At 43.1% G+C, this 20181-nt stretch overlaps 1 long non-coding RNA gene across 2 annotated transcripts; it reads left to right on the plus strand.

Moving 5' to 3' along the window:
* Positions 1–205: 205 nt before the first annotated feature.
* LOC112812556 (uncharacterized) lies at positions 206–15497 on the plus strand. 2 transcript variants are annotated; one of them, XR_003205319.2, is made up of 4 exons: positions 206–2208; positions 3853–3931; positions 4764–4900; positions 13023–15497. It is a non-coding gene; the product is annotated as an uncharacterized lncRNA (long non-coding RNA). The 2 variants fall into 2 exon arrangements; XR_003205318.2 differs by having other exon boundaries at positions 3856–3931.
* Positions 15498–20181: the final 4684 nt, after the last annotated feature.

Raw genomic sequence — 20181 nt, forward strand, 5'->3', positions numbered from 1 at the left:
GAAGATTGGCTCTTGACAGCAGTTTCTTGGGTTGGGAAGAACATGGCACCGTGTTTCCTGGGACAGCATCAGAAGAACCCAGGGCCGGCCGAGCCATGGACGGGCACCAAGGGATGGCAGGAAAGGAGGGAGGTCCATGTGTGAAGATACTCAATGCTTCAACAAGACAGACAATGCTTCAACAATACTCAACAAGACAGAATGGACAGCAGCCTCAGGGAAGGACGAGGTTAAGAGAAACCGTGTCCTTGAAGACAGGGCCATGGGCAAGCATTTCTGCCACGGCTTTCCTGCAAACAGTGCCGAGCAGCATCTGCCATCTGGTATTTATGGACGTTCGGGGGAGGGAAAGGCCTAGAAGGAGCCAGAGCGAACGTCCTGGAGAGGTGCCTCTCCAGGAGGCCGGCGTGGGCAACAGGAAGTCAGGCGGGTCAGATGTCTTTGGTCAAGACATGACTCATAAGCGGTGGCTGGGGACACTGGAGAACCGTCGACAGTGGGCTTTGGAGGGGGACACGTGCTTCCCCCCAGAGCCGCAGTGCCAGGCTTGTGCCTCTGACGGCCGATGCCACCTGCCTTCCCACTCAATGACACCACCCCCAGAAGCCACCTCTCTGCTTATGAGTCAGCAACTCACACCCCCGATGCAATGACGGGGGCCGTTCTCACCGATGCACTTTGATCCTCTTCCAAGTGCTTTCCTTGGTGTCCCTGAGAGTGCTGAGTAAGCCCCACAGCTCCTTTCCTTTCATTCTCTTTATTTTTTTTTCTTAAGAGCCCAGAAATCCCCAAGTCCCCTCATTCTCCAGGAATCAGACTGATGTCATCGAAACCTCAGCATGTGCTTTCCATTAATGATGGAAACTTTCCTTCTCATGGCCAAAGGAGTTTATGAGACGCTCAATGATGTACTCTAACATCTTTATGATTGAAAAAAAAAGTGACCATTGTCATTGGGAAGATCATCTGCAGATACAAAAAAAGATCTACAGAAGTTAATAAGAAGAGACTCTGTACTGTTTCTATCAAATGTCCCATCGTCTGTAATATAATCTGCTCTGTCAAGCTATGAAAGGGAAGCATGTAGTGCTCACCAGCAGCATCTTGATCTTATATGGAGAGGTTGAATATGTGTCAGTTATTTTTAAAATATGCACCATTGACAGAATCTAGAAGCTCCAGATGTTAAAAGCTAAAAAAAAAAGAGTTTATCCCCTGGGGTTTTGTTGAAATTCTGTGGTGTTTATTCATGTCCTTCCCCTTAGTAAGACCATTTATTCCCATGTTTGGGAGAAGTCAGTGATGGTGAAGGCGTCTCCTTCCCCATGTTTCAGTGGCCGTGAAACATTTTCTTCTTCCCCGGACACTTGACATTTGCTCACCTGTTCTCACACATTAACACATTGGACCCATGAGCTCGGTCAAGCCTGCCTTGCCTCCTGACAAGGAGGGTTGTTTTCGTTCAAGTGTTCAGGGACTCGTGCCGGCCAGAAAGTCAGCGATTCTTACCTTATAAAGGCTCATCGCAACTTCCAGGAGAACAAAGAGCAGAATGGCAGCAGGTACTTGGCTGCTCCAAGTGATCACTTAATTTTCTCTTGGAGAGACAGCATGAGTGGGGGATTTGCTGGCTGGGCTCTGACCCCAGTTGGTCCATCTAACCTCCTAGGACCTTCCTGAGCTATCTGTAAACTCTACAGGGAAGACTCCCAAGCTCCATTTCCGTTCAAACACCACTTGGCTTTCTTCCAGCAGAGAGACGGCATTGAACTATGGTCACCATGCATCCCTGCTCCCGCATTTTGCCAGATGATGATGGGATTGGTCACTGTCAAAAAAATAAATAAAGCCCTTCTGGATTGTGGCAACTTTTTCCTCTAAGAGCCTGAAAAAATGTCCCCAAAGATACCAGGTCTCCATCACTAGAACCTGGGAATGTGACCCTCTTTGGAGAAAGGGTTTTTGCAGGCTGTCCACATCTAAGCTCAGCCTTGCCTGAAAATCCACCCATTTAGGACTTGGAGGGGATGAAGGTCCACAGCAGAATCCAAGGAGGGAAATCCTTTTCTGATGCACGCTAAGGGTAGAGGGGCTAGGGTTGCCTGACGTTTCCAGTCTTGCATCCTGAGGCCCCGGGCAAATCTTATCCTCCCAGATTCCACCCACCAGAGCTCAGAACTGGCATACTCTGAAGACTGAGAGGTTGAGGTGAGTCACCAGCAGAAGCTGGAAATAAGTCCTCAATCTTTGTATTTAGGTCAGTGCCTCCCAAAGTACAGAGTTCTTCATCCATTTGGCGTATCTGTGCGATCGAAACTGGCATCTGACCACAGCTTCTGCCAAAGACGGCAGAAGAGTGAGGTCAGCCTTGAAAATAATATTCCAAATGTGTTGGATCTCCAGATTCTCCCAGGATACAAAGCTAGAATCCATATATTAACAACCTAAGTATGTTTCCCGACAGGAACAAACCAGGAGCACGTGCACATCTGCTCTAGTAAATGAGAGACCAGAGGGGATGAAGTAGGGAAGCCCCCTCCCTCAGGGTGGCTGCAGGTTCCTTTCAGAGGTGTCCTTACTGGATGGTCGACACTTCTTTTTAACTGAATATTATAATTATTTATATTATATGAGAATTTTAAAAGAGCTTGGTTTTTAAAGTTATATGGCACTGTCGTATCCAAATTGCAATGGTAACTCAATGAAAGTCACTAACATCTTTTTTTTTTCTTTAAAAAAGTCACTAACATCTTAATTGTTGGGGTTACCCTCATGAGAAGCTCAACGGCATGGGCATAAGTATAAATTCATATAATATGTAATGCATATGACATATATTAACTTTTTAAAATCTATCGATCATCTATCCCTTACCATTTCTATCAATTCTCATCTATCTGTGTCTATCTACCATCTATCAAATTTATAAATTTTCCATTTTCCATGTCTAATAACTATCTATCCATCCACCTGTTATCTGACGTATGTATCCATTCATCTATTATCTATCTCTCTCTCTCTCTATGATCTATTATCTATCATCCATCCATCCATCCATCCATTCACCTATTATTTATCTGACTTATATGTCCATCCATCCATCCACCCATCATTTATCTGTCCTCCACCATCTATCTGTCTATCTATCATGGAACCATTCCTCCATTCATAGATAATATCCTCAGTGACTCTGCTACTATTCTCATTCTTCAGATGAAAAACCACATGATAGGGTCATGAGTTACCTTAGGAAGGTGTCATTGTCCTAAGAGATGGCGCTGACACATGGCCTCTCCTACCTCTTTCATTAAAGATGTGTGTGTGTGATTCACAAACCCCTGGAACATTTTACCTGCTTCAGAGGCATCATTACACCACATCAGTTGTAGACATCATTTATATTCAATTGTGTTGTTGTTCTATAGAATAAGGTAATTCAGTTGGCATTATATATATCCACCAGATACTTAATTTTATTAAAACTTACTATTGCTGTGTAGAGTCCCTTGAAAATTCCTTTTAACCAAGTTTTTTGAGTGTGTTTTGAAATAACTCTCTCTGATAGATGTTGGAAGGTAAATTCACATTTGTGAGCTTCCCAAGCTCTAGAGCTCCAAGGGAGTGGGGATTTACCATAGAGTCAGCTTCTCCTTAAGCCCATATGAGCCCACGTAAGTGTCCTCACACTTACCTCAGAGAGGGACACCAGCGCTTACTGCCATGGCCAAATTTGGTTCTTTGTTTTACTGCTGATGCAATAATCACTTACTCTTTGATGGATATTGAACGATTTTTCCTGCTATACGTGTGTTTTTTAAACATCTCAGTTAGAAATATTCCCACTCTTTCCAGCAGTCAGGACCTAAAGGACTTGATTTTTGCCGTGGGGGATAGCCCGGCCGTCAGAGCTCTGTGCCCATAGCAGGTGGAAGTAAGTAAAAAATGCTCTACCTCCCCAACACCAAGGGTCTTAAGACAGCAAATGTTAATTATTTGTTGTCAGCATATTAATTTATTGTATGAATAGTATGTTAGCTTATTAATTTATTATAATTAAGATAATTAGCATATAATTTATTATATATTAGTATAAATTATATATATTATTACATAAATTTATATAATTTATTATTGTATTATTAATCCTGATAGTATATGAAGTTGTTATAGTAGCACATTAACTTATTATAATCCTGATAGTGTATTAATTTATTATACATAGTATATTCATCTTCATAGTATATTATTATTATATTATTATATATATTATTATATATATATAATACACAGTATATTAATCTTCATGGTATATTATTTTATTATAGTAGTATATTCATTGTAATACTGATAGTATACTAATTTATTATAACCCTGTTGGTATATTAACTTATTATATATAGTGTATTAATCCTGATAGTGTGTTAATTTATTATAGTAGTTCATTACTTTATTAGAATCCTGATAGTATGTTAACTTATTACATATAGTAATCCTGATAGTATATTAATTTATAATAACAACATATTAATTTATTATAATCCTGATAGTATATTTATTATAATCCTAATAACATATTAATGTGTTATAGTAATATATTAATTTTTTATAAGTCTGATACTAAATTAATTTGTTATAATCCTGTACTATATTAGTTTATTATAATCAAGGGAGGCCAATAGACACTTGTTCCTCCTACAAGGAAGCCATGACATAACAGTCACTCACGATACATTGTCTAAACTTCATATAATTATTTTTGGCAGGTGGCCACCGAGACCAAGTGGGTTTGCATACAGTAATTCCATGCGGTGGTTCTGGTGACCTGGAATGATCCTTTGCATGAAATGTCTCCTGAGACTTCACAAAGTCACTGCATTGCTCAAATCCAGAAACTCTATGGGTGAGTGATGAGGATATTTCTGTTGCTGGGATCAGTCTGGCTTTGAAACATTTCCTTGGTTAAAATGATGTGAGGGGTTATGGAAGGTGCGGGAGATTGGAGACTGTGTGCATGTGTGCATGCATATGAGAGAGAGAGTGGGAGGGAGGGAGAAGAAGGCACAGGAAGGATGCTCATTTATAGGGAACATACTAGCTATAGCGAGAAAGGCTCCCCCCCCATTCTGCCATGAGCCCCCATGATAGGGTAATAATCATGCTGTTCTCAAGGCAGATTATTAGGGTTTATGGATCTGTCCTCCCTCAGCCACAGAAAATGTGGGTTTTCCATGGCATTGCCAGTTGATAGGACCTTAAAATGCCATTCATTTGGGTCAGGCTACCACGTGAGGAATACGATATTTGGGGATGATGGTTGGAAGGACCACTGGTCCCAGATAGAATGGGTTTTATTTTATTTGAATATGTCTGCAATTCTCCAGAAAAATTTAATCTAATCATAATGAAAACTTTGGAAGGCAGACTATTTAAAAAAGTTACTCTTCCCCTACCCCCTTGACCTGAAATTTGTTAATATATTCCTGTCAACCACAATTTTCAACTCAGCCTGGACCATGCAAAAACTGAATTCTGGACCTCTTCTGTTGTACTTCTGCACAGAATTGCTTCCTCTGAGCAGCACTTTGTTATTATGCACTGGGGGTTAAGATGAAAATATTTATAGCAGAGTGTATTTACAAATTGTGTCACTGTCTTCACTGTAGGGGAATTAATGAAGACATGTTTGGTATTAATGACTCAGAGATATGACTGGAACAGCTTTCCTTGTGGGAAGGAAATGTTGGGAAATCATTATTCATATAACAAGAGAGGTCTCACTTTTTCCCTTGGCTGCCAGGAAGTTCGTAAGTCAATTATCTTTAAAAATCTTGTCATTGTGGTTGACAGGGATATATTTATGTTGACAGATTTCAGGTCAAGGGGATGGGGGGAGAGTAAATTTTTAGATGTCTGCCTTCCAAAGTTTTCGTTATGATTAGATTAAAGTTTTCTGGAGAATTGCAAACACACAAAAGTAGGGAGAGGGGCACCAGGGTGGCTCAGTATGTTCAGCATCTGCCTTTGGCTCAGGTCATGATCCGAGACAAGCTTGCCTGTCAATGCGGCACGGACACATAAATCATCATCCCAACACTCTCCTCAATCAAACACAAACGAGGCTGTCATTTGGAATGTGCGTCAAGTTCATAGCTGCTGCTGGGTTTATAGGGTCTTGGGGTTGAGCCGGGTGTCGGGCTCCTTGCTCAGTGGGGAGTCTGCTTCTCCCTCTCCCTCTGCCCCTACCACTCGCTCATGCTCTCGCTCTCACATAAATAAATAAAAACCCTTAAAAAAAGTACAGAGAATAGTCTATTGTATTCCCCCATGTACCCATTATGTTGACTAATTACCAACCCATGGGGAACCCTGTTTAATCTACACCCATACCCCCCTCCTACAACTCTCAGACTTACCTTGAAGCTAATCCCAAGCATGGGATAATTGCATTTAGTTATTTAATTACATCTTATTTTCTTGTGCATAGCATTCAGCACTATACACAATACATTAGGAATACATGCATATTTACAAAACTCATCTTTTTGCATAATTCACTCAACTTCTGTTAATATGCTGGACTTGGCGCTCAGTCCCAGCCTTGGAAACCAACCCAAGACCGTCCCTTGGTGACAGGAGAGTGTCCTATTGTCTGGTCTTGCTATGGCATTGATGGCCTTTACCTGAGTTTCAACTTTTCTTGGACCCTGATGACATTTTCCGGAGTGAAAGGATGCAATTAAAAAAAAATAAAAGTCTATCTCATGATTGGACTTTTAGTAAGATCCTCCAGGGGCCAGAAGAGACCAATAATTCTTTTTTTTCCCTCTGTCGTAACTCAACCCAGAGTTTGGATTCCATTCCCCAAGGAGGCATGCCATCATCTTCTGGGATTCTGGAAGGAAAGCCCATTCTAGGCTAGCATGAGATGAGTTTGTATGTGTGCAACCTGCTTAGATCAGGAGGTGAGGTGGGCCTGATGCTTCCTGGTACATTCCCCCCTGTCTGTGAACCAAGAAGCCAAGACGCCATATTGACCAGCCTTGCTCCGCCATCTTTTCTTTTCTTCAAAACACCATCTTGCTGCTTCAGTGCCTATGCAGTTTCAACTGAGCTCTCAAGCCTGCATGTCAATGCGGCGCTGACACATAAATCATCATCCCAACACTCTCCTAAATCAAACACAAACGAGGCTGTCATTTGGAATGTGCGTCGAGTTCATAGCTGCTGCTGGGTTTATAGTCTTGCGAAATTGGTATTTACAGTTAGTCCACTTAAGAAATTAGGATCCTCTTGGTTTGTGTGCACTTGGCAGGGGGGTAGATATGCCCTGGCTGCTTGTAGAAGTAGAAGTAATGGACTGTGTTTTCCAAAAGTACTGACTCAGAGCAATGGAAGCTGTTAAGTGCAGGGCTGTTTGGTGCTAGTTAGGAAGAATGGGAAGTTGGGAGGACCACACCCATGGCTGGGGCCTGTCCGCGGGTGGCATGGGTGTTATAGAGGATGGATTCTCAAAGATGGAAAACCCTTGTTAACAAAGCAAAAAAGAGAGAAAGTCTGTGGAATCTCAGAAGGGGGATTTGCAAGAGAATGTGTCATCTGGTGTCAAAGACAGGGGGCAGTTAATAGATTGTTTCTCAAGCTTTTTGGGTTTCCTCTTGGCTTCTGTTCAAAACTGTAGAGCATGGCTCAGCAATCTTTTTCTGTAAAAAGGGTAAATATTCTTGGCTTTTGTTTGCCATATGTACGGTCTCTGCTGCAGCGTCAACTCTGCCTTGTGAGCGGGTAAATGGATATAGACAATATGTAACCCAGGGGCATGGCTGTGTTCCAATAAAACTTTATTTATGGACACAGAAACTTGAATTTCACGTAATTCTCAGGCGTCGCAGAAGATTCTTCTTTTGACTTTTGCCCAACCATTTAAAACAAAGCATGAATTAATCTTAGCTGACCTACACCAGGCAGCTCTCAAGGTTTGGCTCACAGGTCATTAGTTCCCAACTCCTGGTCTAGGTGACTCGCTTTAGTCAGGGTTCTTCAGAGAAACAGAACCGATTGGGTATATACATAGGAAGAGATCTTTTCTAGGGAATTGGCTCACGTGATCATGGAGGCTGTGAAGTCCTACCATATGCTGTTTGCAAGCTGGAGGACCTCCCAACTTGACTGGCCGGACAAGAAGACAGGAAGTGAATGCTCCATGTCCCAGGATTCTTGGCATCTGGGATCCTCACCTGAGCCAGATTCTTCCAGGTAGATCTGCTGTTATTGCATGAGGCCCAGAGATGAGCTTTGATGTGCAACGGTCACAGCGGAAGAGCACATCTTCCCATCTGCATGGTGGCAGGGGGAGACCTGGTTCTTCTGGGGATGCCAGAGGAAGAGTCCACGTGGGGTCCAGTCCTGACATCATGGGGGCTGAAGATGTTGGGGGGAGCTGTGTGGCTTCCGATCAAAGGCCCCATGAGCTGTGGGTGTTTGCCTTTATTTTATGGACCCTGGGACCATCATTCCCATCTGTGAACCATACATCCTGGTCCTCCGACCCTTCTCAGGGCTCGTTCATTCCCTTTAATAGGGTCTGTGTTCACATCTCTGTTTTTATAGAAGTACAGCTGACACACAATGTTACATTAATTTCAGGTGCATGCCATAGTGATTTGACAAATCTATACATTGCGCTGTGCTCCCCGTGTGTGTAGACACTGCCTGCACCATCCAACCCTATTCCAATACCACAGACTGTATTCCCTGTGCTCTGCCTTTCATCCCTGTGACTTTTCATTCCATAACTGGGATTCTGTACCTCTCACTCTGCTTCTCCCATTTTGCCCAACCCCCTACCTCCTTCACTCTGGCAACCACCTATTTGTTCTCTGCATTTATGGGTCTGTTTCTGCTTTTTGTTTGTTTGTTTATTCCTGTGTTTTGTTTTTCAGATTCCATCTATAAGGTGAAATTATATGGTATTTGTCTTTCTCATTTTGCTTAGCATAGTACCTTCTAGCTCCCTCCACGTTGTCCCAAATGGCAAGATCTCATCCTTTTTTTATGCCTGAGTAATATTCTGGATGCTTCTCTTCTTAAAGGGCCCCAATCCTCCCAGCTATTTGTAGGAAAGCCATACCCCATTTCTTTCCCATGATGGTCGGGAATGGCTGGGAAGTCACATTTCCTTCCTGCTCACATCATCCAGACTGGTTCTGGTCCCTCCAAGTCAGAAATGCATCTGCAACAACAGCTGGTATTCACTCAGTATCTCCTGTGTGTCAGGCACAGTGTTCTAAAAGGACTACATTTAAAGACCTCAATGCTCCTGGGTGTGGAGGCTCTTAGGGCCTTCTTTTTTGGATGAGGAGATTAACATTTAGGGAGGACAAAAGGCTTCTAGAAAGTTAAGAAGTTAAGAAGAAGCACACAGCATTTCACCTATGCAGCCTACTTTCATAGCTAAGACTTCCAGCCACTGAGCTCTGGGGCCTGGGGGACAAGAAAGGGAACAGGTGGAGAAAATGGATGCTGGCTCTGTCCTTCTGACGTCTAAACAATGATTGCTTTTATTTGTCTGCAACTCAACTCAGAGGGATGTACCATTGAGCTGGCATGACTCGCCTTTGGGATGTACCCATGGGTCAGACCATCAGACGGGACTGTTCAAGTGGTTTTGTTTCAATATGGCCTGTGATGGATAATTGGCTCTGGTGCCCAGTGTGGGTCAAACATGGGTTTACATATCCCTGAGGAGGTATTTTTCAGATGAGATGAACATTTACGTTAGTAGGCTTGGCGTTAAGTGGATTGGCCACCACAGTGTGGGTGGGTCTCACCAAATCCGTTGAAGGACTTAAGAAAAAATAGACTCGGGGTCCCCCAACGAAGAAGGAATTCTGCCTCCACAGCATAGCATAGAAATTACACCTGAGTTTCCAGCATGCTGCCTGTGGACTTTGGACTGAAGCCTTCGACATCAACTCTTAGCTGAATTTCCAACTCTTAGCTGTGTCTGCCCAGTGGATTTTGGACTTGCTGGCCCTCAAAATCATGTGAGCCAGTTCCTTAAAATAAATCTCTCTGTCTCTCTCTAGGTAGGTAGACAGATAGATGGATGGATAGATAGAGAGATATGATGGATGGATGGATGGATGGATAGATAGACATAGGGATGGATAGATGGAAGGATGGATAGATGATAGACAGATGGACATAGGGATGGATGGACAGATAAATATAAGGATGGATGGATGGATGGATAGATGATAGATGATGGATGGATATATAGGTCAGATAAATAATAGGTGGTTGGATGGATGGATAAATACATAGATAGATAGATACAGATAAAATGAAGAGATACAGATAGGGATGTAGAGATTTCTGTATCTCTCTGTGTGTATCTCTATCTGTGTCTGCATCTCTGCCTGTCTTGATCTCTTGTTGCTCCCCTCTCTGGAGAACCCTAACTAGTACATAGCCCGATGAAAACAAAGCAAGCATAGCACCACACAGTAGCTGGACCGCGTGCGGTTCCAGGGAAAAGTTCATTCCCGAGAGCTCCATGAAAGGATGAAACTATTTCGGGAATCACTGACCTGCAGCAAAATCTGAGGACGCCCTGTCTAGACAGGTCTTTGGTTTTACTGCATCTGAGCAGAGCCCACTGCAAATGGGCACAGGATTTTCTTGCACAATATTCTAAATACCTGTGGTCTATTAACTGGGAGGTCAAGATAAGTGACTTTTATTAAGATGTCTAAACCTCAGACGCCGAGCGAGATTTTCAGGCTCTGACATCAGGTCTCAGATTGGCGAGAGCAGCATGAGGTTCACAGGGGGCTATAGCATCCATAATACATTTTTTAAAGTGGTGGGGTTTTTTTCCCCCCGAGATGGTTTTGCATTCACTGGTGGGTCAAACTATTCAACAGGAGCCCTCTGGCCTGAGTGGGGAAGCTGCCCCTTCTCGCCCAGGCGAGTGTTCTCTGTGGGTAATGGAATCCTCTGGGGCATGGCATTTTTGAGGAGCCTGGGTGTTGGCTGTGGGCGCTTCTGGAAGCATCAGTGGCTCCATCCTGCAGCTGTGTGCGTGGTGTTGAAGGCTGTCCACATTCTTCAGCGACGACTGCATGGGTTTTGTTTTTATTGCTTAGCAATTCGACAGGATAGCCACACACTTCGTTAATCTGCTGACTCCCTCCATATGCCTCCCTCCCACACATTCATAATTTGGAAGTGAAAGCAGTGTGAGACCCCCTCCCCTGCTAATGGTTTTCGTCCAACACCGTTGTCTTGCAGCCCTGATATCTCCGTGAATTTCTGTTTCTTTCCCCCGGGCTTTGTCCATCTGGGCTCAAGCCGTTGCTGTGCTTACTGCAAACCTGACTCCCCATCGTAACTTAGCAGTACTGGAACCCTGCAAACCCTCCAGGAGACCCTGTTTGCCTGGGGCCATCAGAGGAGCTCCCCTCGTTTACAGCCCAGCCTTCTGCTGGCTCAGCCTGCTCCTTTCCCACTCCATCCACACTCTCAGACCAACCTAAGTAGATTTGCAAATGCATCTTCGCAAAATGCTCTTGATTCTCTGTTAATACTGACCTGGCCCTTTTCTGTTTGGAAACTAAAAGCAAGCGGCTCCCCAACCATATATTCCCTCACCTTGTGCTTGGGAGCATAGCTCTGCAACAAAATTCTATATCCATGCACTTTTTAAAAAAAAAAAAAATAGACTTTATTTTTTATTTTTTTTAAAGATTTATTTATTTGAGAGAGCGAGAATGAGAGAGAGAGAGTAGATGAGAGGGGGGAGGGTCAGAGGGAGAAGCAGGCTCCTCGCCGAGCAGGGAGCCCGATGGCGGGACTCCATCCCGGGACTCCGGGATCATGACCTGAGCCGAAGGCAGTCACTTTAACCAACTGAGCTACCCAGGCGCCCAATAGACTTTAGTTTTTAGAGCAGTTTTAGGTTCACAGTATAATTAAGTGGAAGGTACAGAGAGTTCCCATATACCCCCTGCCTCCACCCATGCAGAGCCTGCCCTCCTATGAACATCCCGCACCAGCGAGGAACACTTGTAAAATTAAAATAGATGAACCCACATCAATGCATAATTATCACCGCAAGTCCATAGTTTCCATTAGGGATGACTCTTGGGGGTGCACATTCTGTGGGTTTGGGCGAATACACAGTGGCATGTGTCCACCGGCGTGGTGTGACACAGAGTAGTTGCCCTGTGCTAAAAATTGCTTGTGCTCCACCTGTTCATACCTCCTTCCCCCACCCCTGGCAACCCTTGACCTTTTTACCGTCTCCATAGTTTTTCCTTTTCTAGAATATCATAGAGTTCCAGTCATACAGGATGGAGCCTTTTCTGATTGCCTTTCTTTCACTCACTAATTTGAATTTAAAGTCCCTCCCCAATGTACTTTTACTTCTTTCTGATAAGTGCTATTTATTAATTTTTAAAAATTTATAACAGTGAACTTGATTTTTTCTTTTTTTATTTAAATTTTGTTAGTTAACATACCGTGCAGTATTGGTTTCTGGAGTAGAATTCAGTGATCTCATCACGTGCATACAGCACCCAATGCTCATCCCGACAAGTGCCCTCTTTTTAAATGATAGTTCCCGCTGAGTTTTGGGGTCCAAGGTAAAGAGAGGGTTGTGCCTTTGCCTATTTATTGTAATACCTGTCAACATTTCAGGATCCATGATGGGGATTTTCTTTCCCCCAAACTTCCCCGACCCCCAGCTACCATCAACCAACAATTGCTTCTCTCTTGTACTTATATTTCTAAACACTTGAATTCTTCCAACAGGGCAACTGGGCAGAAATATGTATGCACAGACATTCGACAGCATTCACCACCCAAACCACTGGCCTCACTGCACAATTATTCCTTGGGGTCTAGCATCATCCTAGAATATATAGGAGGGAGGACTCACTCAATTTACTATTTTAGAAATATTCTCTAAATGTGAACAAGTGTCTCACACTCAGCTCACAAAATCCCATCATCTTTCCCAGGGTCCCGCCACTGGCAGACGTCACTTCCCTGGGCCCCCCTCCCAGGTACAGTACAGCAGAGGGCTCCCCATAATGAAATGCAACGATGTCTACTGGCAATGGCCCAACTAGGCTGGAACCATCTGGAGAGGAAATCCACATGAGTCCTTCTGAATGGCTTGGGATCTGCAGAAAAGGAAGTTTGACCAGAGGGTGGCAAGACCCTCCCGGTATCTTGTCATGGGGTCATGGCCAACACCCAAGCCATCGGATGACATCTGCATTGTGCATCAACATGGCTGGGGGCCTGTACCTTAAACATCCCTCTAACAAAAGCCCCTACCTGTGTCTGGGTTGGAGATGAATAAGGACAACCCAATGTTGAACTTGGTGGCCAACGTCTGGAGCCAGACATTGCTGTCTTTGTGAAAAGAGCTTCATTACCACTGGTCCATGTGGCCTCCTTGACCACGTTGTTCTGGCCATCTTGGCACCAAGCTTGTCCTCTGAGAGCAAATGGGCTCCACTGAGAACAGGGGAACCACCATTGCTGATGATGGTGGTCCACATGTTGAGTGGGAAGGTTCTACAGATGTATTGTCTAACATGATAGCAACCTGACCCCTATGGCTAATGAAATTTAAGTTTAAATTATTTAAAATAAAAAAAATTTAAAAGTCACTTCTTTGGTCAAATGAGCCACATTTCCAGTGCTCAGTAGCCACCATATTGTACCTCATTGCTTGGAACATTTTCCCATAACTGCACAAAATTCTGTAGCACTGACCATGCTGGTCCAGACACTGGATATTTCTAAGAAACATCCAATTACAAAGACGTTGAAGTATTTTTAATTTCTGGAATTCTTCTGATTATAAGAGTCTAAGGCACGTGGATGATATCCACATAAAATACAACTGGCAACATTCTCTTCATTATTACCAGGACACAAGTCTATCTGCCTCAAAACTTGCGGCTCACTAGATAATGTAAAAAGTCCTGCTATGAAAGAAAGCCAAATTCTGAAGAATCCCTAAAATCGCCCTATTTCTGAATAGGTATGCATAGTCATATTATCCGTGTGTAGTGTAGTTATGGAAGTCTACGACTCTATATGAACACGTATCTGCATATTCTTATGTTCCATCACTACCATGTTACCACCTCTAGTGGATTGGCCACCACAGTGTGCGCGGGTCTCACCAAAACCTCTAGAAGAACAAAAGACAAGACTTGGGCTTCTCAGAGGAGGAACCACCAAAAACCACCAAGAAGCAAAAAACGTCGACCAGTCGTGTTTGAAGATGAGACGTGAGAGTTGTGCCCAACACCGTTGAGATGCACAAGATTGCCTGAAGTTAGAAGGCTGGCTGTTGGGCACTTGGGGGGCTCAGTGGGTTAAGCGTCTGCCTTTGGCTTAGGTCATGATCCCAGGGTCCTGGGATCGAGTCCCGTGTTGGGCTCCCTGCTCAGCAAGGATCCTGCTTCTCCCTCTGCCCTTCGCCTTGCTGGTTCTCTCTCGCTCTCTCTCTCAAATAAATAAATAAAATCTTAAAAAAAAAAATAAGTAAGAAGTAAGAAGCCTAGCTGTCCTAATTAGAGGAATGCTCAGCCGGCTGGCAAAGACACCAGAGAATTTGTTGGACTTGACACAATCACCGTTTATCTGTTTTAAATCACTCGTCCGTTGCAGGTGTCCTTGCTTGAGTAGATTTCTTCCACGTGCTGAGTGAGAGAGCAGGTTCCTCGCCAAATTAGTGCTCTGCCGTCTGCCACACCTGCCTCCCGAGCTATGCTTGTTTCTGTTTCTTGGCTTTTTGCTGGGGATGTTTTTGCTGCTGTGGTTCCAACCCCATGCAGCTGCAAGGGAAAAAGCACGTGCGTGCCCACGCCTGGGAGGTTTCCCTGGTGCACACCCTTCCACTCACATTCCTTTGAACAGAACTCAGCCACTCGGACACATCGCACCATAAGCCCAGCTGTGAAATGTCAAGCTGAGAAGAGGAAGCAATTGCTTTTCTGTCCATTAGTGGTCCCTACACACTGGTACGACCATCTCTTGGTGCGCACGCGAAGTGATCAGAACACCCATCCCTCGCTGCTGGGACTGCAAATTAGTGTCGTCTCTTTGGAAATCCATTTGGCACCATCTTGAAAAGCTGAACATGACCCAGCAGTTCCCCTGGTTGGGATAAACTCTGTAGAAACTCTTGTGTACGCGTGCATGTATACTCATGCCCTTAGCGATAATGTCTGTACCAGTGATAAACCTGCAAACAACCCACACGTGTGCCACAGGAGAACGGATATATAGAGTGCAAAATAATTGCACAATGCAATGTTGTGCAAAAGGGGAGGTAACAAATTAAATCTGTATGCAACGTTATGGGTGAATCTTAGCAATTCAGTGTGCAGAGAAAAAAAACACAAGACAATGAGCTATCAATGAATAAGACTCAAAAAATATGTCATACTTATATGACATATATGTGTTTACATATTATATATATGTAAGATACATATTATACATAATACAACGTGCATGATAATTTGTATAATGTAGATAAGACACATATATGTAATATACACACATATATGCATGTACATGTGTGTATATATGTGTATGTGTAATATATATACATACATATATATATTACATATGTGTGTCTTAGAAATTCTTAGAAATCTTAGAAATTCAGTATTGACAGAAAAAAAATACATAAGACCAGTGTCCTGTCAATAAGTAAGACTGAAAAGTAGTCATGCTCATATATATATAAGATATATATGACACATGTATTACCTATAATATAATAATATATATAATATAATAACCTATGATAATATATATACTATAAATAAGGCATGTATATATAATTTATAGATAATATAGAATATTAATATATTCTATATAATAATATAAAATAATGCAATATTACATATGATAATGTATAATATGATTAAGACATATATGTAATTTATAAACATTGGGGTGCACATACCCCTTCGGATCCCTACATTTGTATCTTTGGGGTAAATACCCAGTAGTGCAATTGCTGGATTGTATGGTAGCTGTTTATAGCAGCGATGTCCACAATAGCCAAACTGTGGAAAGAGCCAAGATGTCCATCAACAGATGAATGGATGAATAAGATGTGGTGTGTATATATACACAATGGAATATTATGCAGCCATCAAAAGGAATAAGATCTTGCCATTTGCAACGACGTGGATGGAACTGGAGGGTGTTATGCTGAGCGAAATAAGTCAATCAGAGAAAGACTTATCATATTACCTCACTGATAGGAATTCTTAATCTCAGGAAACAAACTGAGGGTTGCTGGAGTGGTGGGGGGTGGGAGGGATGGGGTGGCTGGGTGATAGACATTGGGGAGGGTATGTGCTATGGTGAGCGCTGTGAATTGTGCAAGACTGTTGAATCACAGACCTGTACCTCTGAAACAAATAATACATTATATGTTAAAAAAAAAAAAAAGACGAAGAAGATAGCAGGAGGGGAGGAATGAAGGGGGGGAAATCGGAGGGGGAGACGAACCATGAGAGACGATGGACTCTGAAAAAAAAACTGAGGGTTCTAGAGGGGAGGGGGGTGGGAGCATGGGTTAGCCTGGTGATGGGTATTAAAGAGGGCACGTTCTGCGTGGAGCACTGGGTGTTATACGCAAACAATGAATCATGGAACACTGCATCAAAAATTAAAGATGTAATGTATGGTGATTAACATAACAATAAAAAATTTAAAAAAGACATGTGATTTATAAATGATAATATATAACACATTAATATATATGATAATGTAATATTATAGATGATAATATATAACATAAATAAGACGTGTATGTAATTTAAACAGACACATATCTATCACATATATGTTTCTTAGAAATTCCTAGAAATCTTAGAAATTCAGTGTTGGCAGAAAAAATACAGAAGGGCAGACAGTGCACTGTCAATGAATAAGACTCAAAAGTAAACATATGTATGTCTTATCTATAATATAATACCATATATGATAATATGTATGGTAATGTATATAATTCAGATAAGACATGTTTATGTAATACACAGAGACAGATATATATTACATGTGTGTCACATAACTCCATATACTATATAAAATTTATTATATGTTTACATATTTCGTATATGTGCATATGTGTGTATGTCTTGTATGTAATATATAATGGTGTATATATTACATGTGTATATGCACACAAACATATGTGTATATGTCTTAGTCATATACTGGTCAATAGGATCCAAGAGTCCATTAAAAGGATTATTCACCATGACCAAGTGGGATTTATTCCTGTGCTGCATGGGTGGTTCAACATCCACAAATCAATCAACGTGATACACATTGAATAACAAAAGAAAGGACAAGAACCGTATGATCCTCTCAACTGATGCAGAAAGAGCATTTGACCAAATACAGCATCCTTTCTTGATCAAAGATGGTCAGAGAAAACTTCCTTCTTATTCATGGGAGGTCCAGTCTTTTGTGCTACTCAGGCCTTCAACTGATTGGATGAGGCCCACCCACGCTGGGGTAGGCCATTCTGCTTTAGTGAGTCTACCCATTCGAATGCTAATGTCACCCAGAAACGCTGTCACAGAAACACGGTGTTAACAAATAGCCGGGTACCCCGGGGCCCAGTCATGTAGACAGACAAAATTCACCATCATAACGTCTACATATGTGTGTGTGTGTGTGTGTGTGTGCGCGCGCATACACACACCTGCATCTTGCAATGCCTTAAGTGTCGAGCTGGCCTCGTTTGCTGGATGGTGTGCACTGTAATCATATTCCACAGTCATCCTGCAACGGCATTTGTTCTATCCAAATACAAATTCAGCAAAAGATCAGAAACAATGAAATAGAGACAGACAGACATGACACAGCCAGACATCAAGAACAGAGAGCCACGGTGTCACCTAAAAATGCCAGTAACTGCAGAGAGCTTGCAAGTTCGCTGTGCTCATCACTGGGGGAAAGATGCCCGTCCGGCAGCCCTGTTGTGGCCACAGCGTTTGGTGGGGCTTAGCCTCGCAGCCATGAGCTCAGTGGGATGCTTTTTCCTCCCTTAATATCCGTCTCCTGACAATCTGTGTCCCCCTGCCCATGTATAGAGCGCAGGGCGGACTGAAACCAGCTCCATTTTACACAAAGAGAACAGCCCCTCTGCGAAAACAAATTATACCCTTTAAAAACACCTTTCTGCCGCGTCAAGCCAAAACTGCCTGCTTTCGTAACTCGGCGGCACCTGCTGGACACGGCGAAGGATGTATTCTCTAGGTTCCCAAAGCACCTGCTGCACAAAGTACACTTCTTTTGACTTTGGAAGGCTGACGGCTTCTAAGTGGGTTTGAAATCCTAGAAACAAGCAGCTCTCCTGTATGAGCAGAGGAAAGAAGAAATAGGGATCACAGTCAATTAAGACAGAATGCACATGTTTCCAAGAGTCTTGTGTGTGTGTGTGTGTGTGTGTGTGCGCGCGCGTGTGTATTAGTTGTGGTTTGTATTCAGCGTATGTAGATACCCCTTGGTTATCAACTCAAGATGACTAAACTTACATTCATTAGTAAATTTATAATTTGGTTCAACATATAGAAGAATGAAATAGGACTGAGTGACAATAACATTAACACCATCATTCATGCCCTGTTAAATTTCCATAGGCCCAACATCAGAAGAATATACAACATTACGAAAAAACATTCTTATCAGTTCTAAAATCACATATTTGATTTTCCAAAGCTTTCCATTACTTGGCGGCACTCCTACCCATTGAGAACCATTTCCAACTCACACATATCCGGCACACAAGAAAATGGCCATTCTCTTCTCTCTCTCTAATACTCCTGACGCCATACTTCCCATTATATATTGTCCCATCCTGATAATGTTGGAAGCTGGCATATTTCAAGCCATGATACACCTGTTCTCGGACGGGGTCACCCATCTTCCTGGCCAGAATCCCAGGAGGCACACGAACCGGGCAGGCTTCATCGTCTGGAGAACCTACGGATGCCCATTGCCCACCAAGACACACCTCAAGACAGCTCACGAAATGCTGTCCTTGTGAACAGTCCTGGGGTAGGCTACACCGTGGAAGGACCCAGCCCATGTCACTCATCAGTGCTGAATTTCAGTTACGAGACTTCCCACGTAAAACCTGGCAGAGAAGTTTCTACACAGGAATCAAACTTTTAACAAAATGGAAAGAACACCCACCAGTTGGTCTTCTCCTTGAATCCTAGACCTAGTTAATGGGCTGGATTCTCGCAGCCTACACGACCATTTCCGCCGTGGGGAGGACAGACGGCAAGGTTACTGAGTATCTTGCTCGGAAGATCCAGCCCATCCAGGTATGCCCAACACCCAGCACGGCAGTAGATTATTTGATTTCCACCCACTGCACGTAAGATGGTTCCTAGTGAACACTGTTGAGCTACTGCTGCTAAAACCAAGATGCACAGTGACACAGGAAGTGTTCCAGCAAAGACAAACACTCGATGAGCAGAAAGCATTTGTATGGGGTGCCAACGAGACCGTCGATCCTATAAAACACTTTGCAAATGCACACGTATGAGATTCAGTCTCTTGGGAGGGCCACCTATGAATATCGATGGACAAGACCCACAGAGATTTAGAGCTATTATATTTGGGAACATAAATGTTACTCAAAGAGGAGGCATTGTCCTCACCATATTCAGAAGCCACTCAAGTGTCCGAGTGTTATTTGCAGAATTCAGGAGGCACTCTGGTTTCTGAGCGTTATTTGCAGAATTTAGGAAACATTCCAGTGTCTGAGTGTTATTTGCAGAATTTGAAAGCCACTCTGGTTTCTGAGCGTTATTTACATACACTTGGTTCTCACATATTTGTTACTGAAGCCAGGACATGTGTATGGAATGTCCTGTGATACCCCTTCACTCTCCATGCCTGGACCCGTGGTCCACATCTCAAACGTCTTCTGTCTGAAGAAGAATTCGTGGTCATGCCCAGTTATACCCGCTCCGCCCTTGGTCCAGCATATGTGAGTAATGGGCACGACCGCTGACTCAGTTGTTCCAAACCTGAGACCCATTCTTGGTTGGCTCCTTTGCTCCCATATCCTACAAGACATCACCATTGACCCAGTTCTTCAAGAACACA

Source organism: Callorhinus ursinus, unplaced genomic scaffold (assembly GCF_003265705.2).
Source record: "Callorhinus ursinus isolate GAN/ISIS: 27379988/994484 unplaced genomic scaffold, GSC_fseal_2.0 scaffold16, whole genome shotgun sequence".
NCBI classification, from domain to species: domain Eukaryota; kingdom Metazoa; phylum Chordata; class Mammalia; order Carnivora; family Otariidae; genus Callorhinus; species Callorhinus ursinus.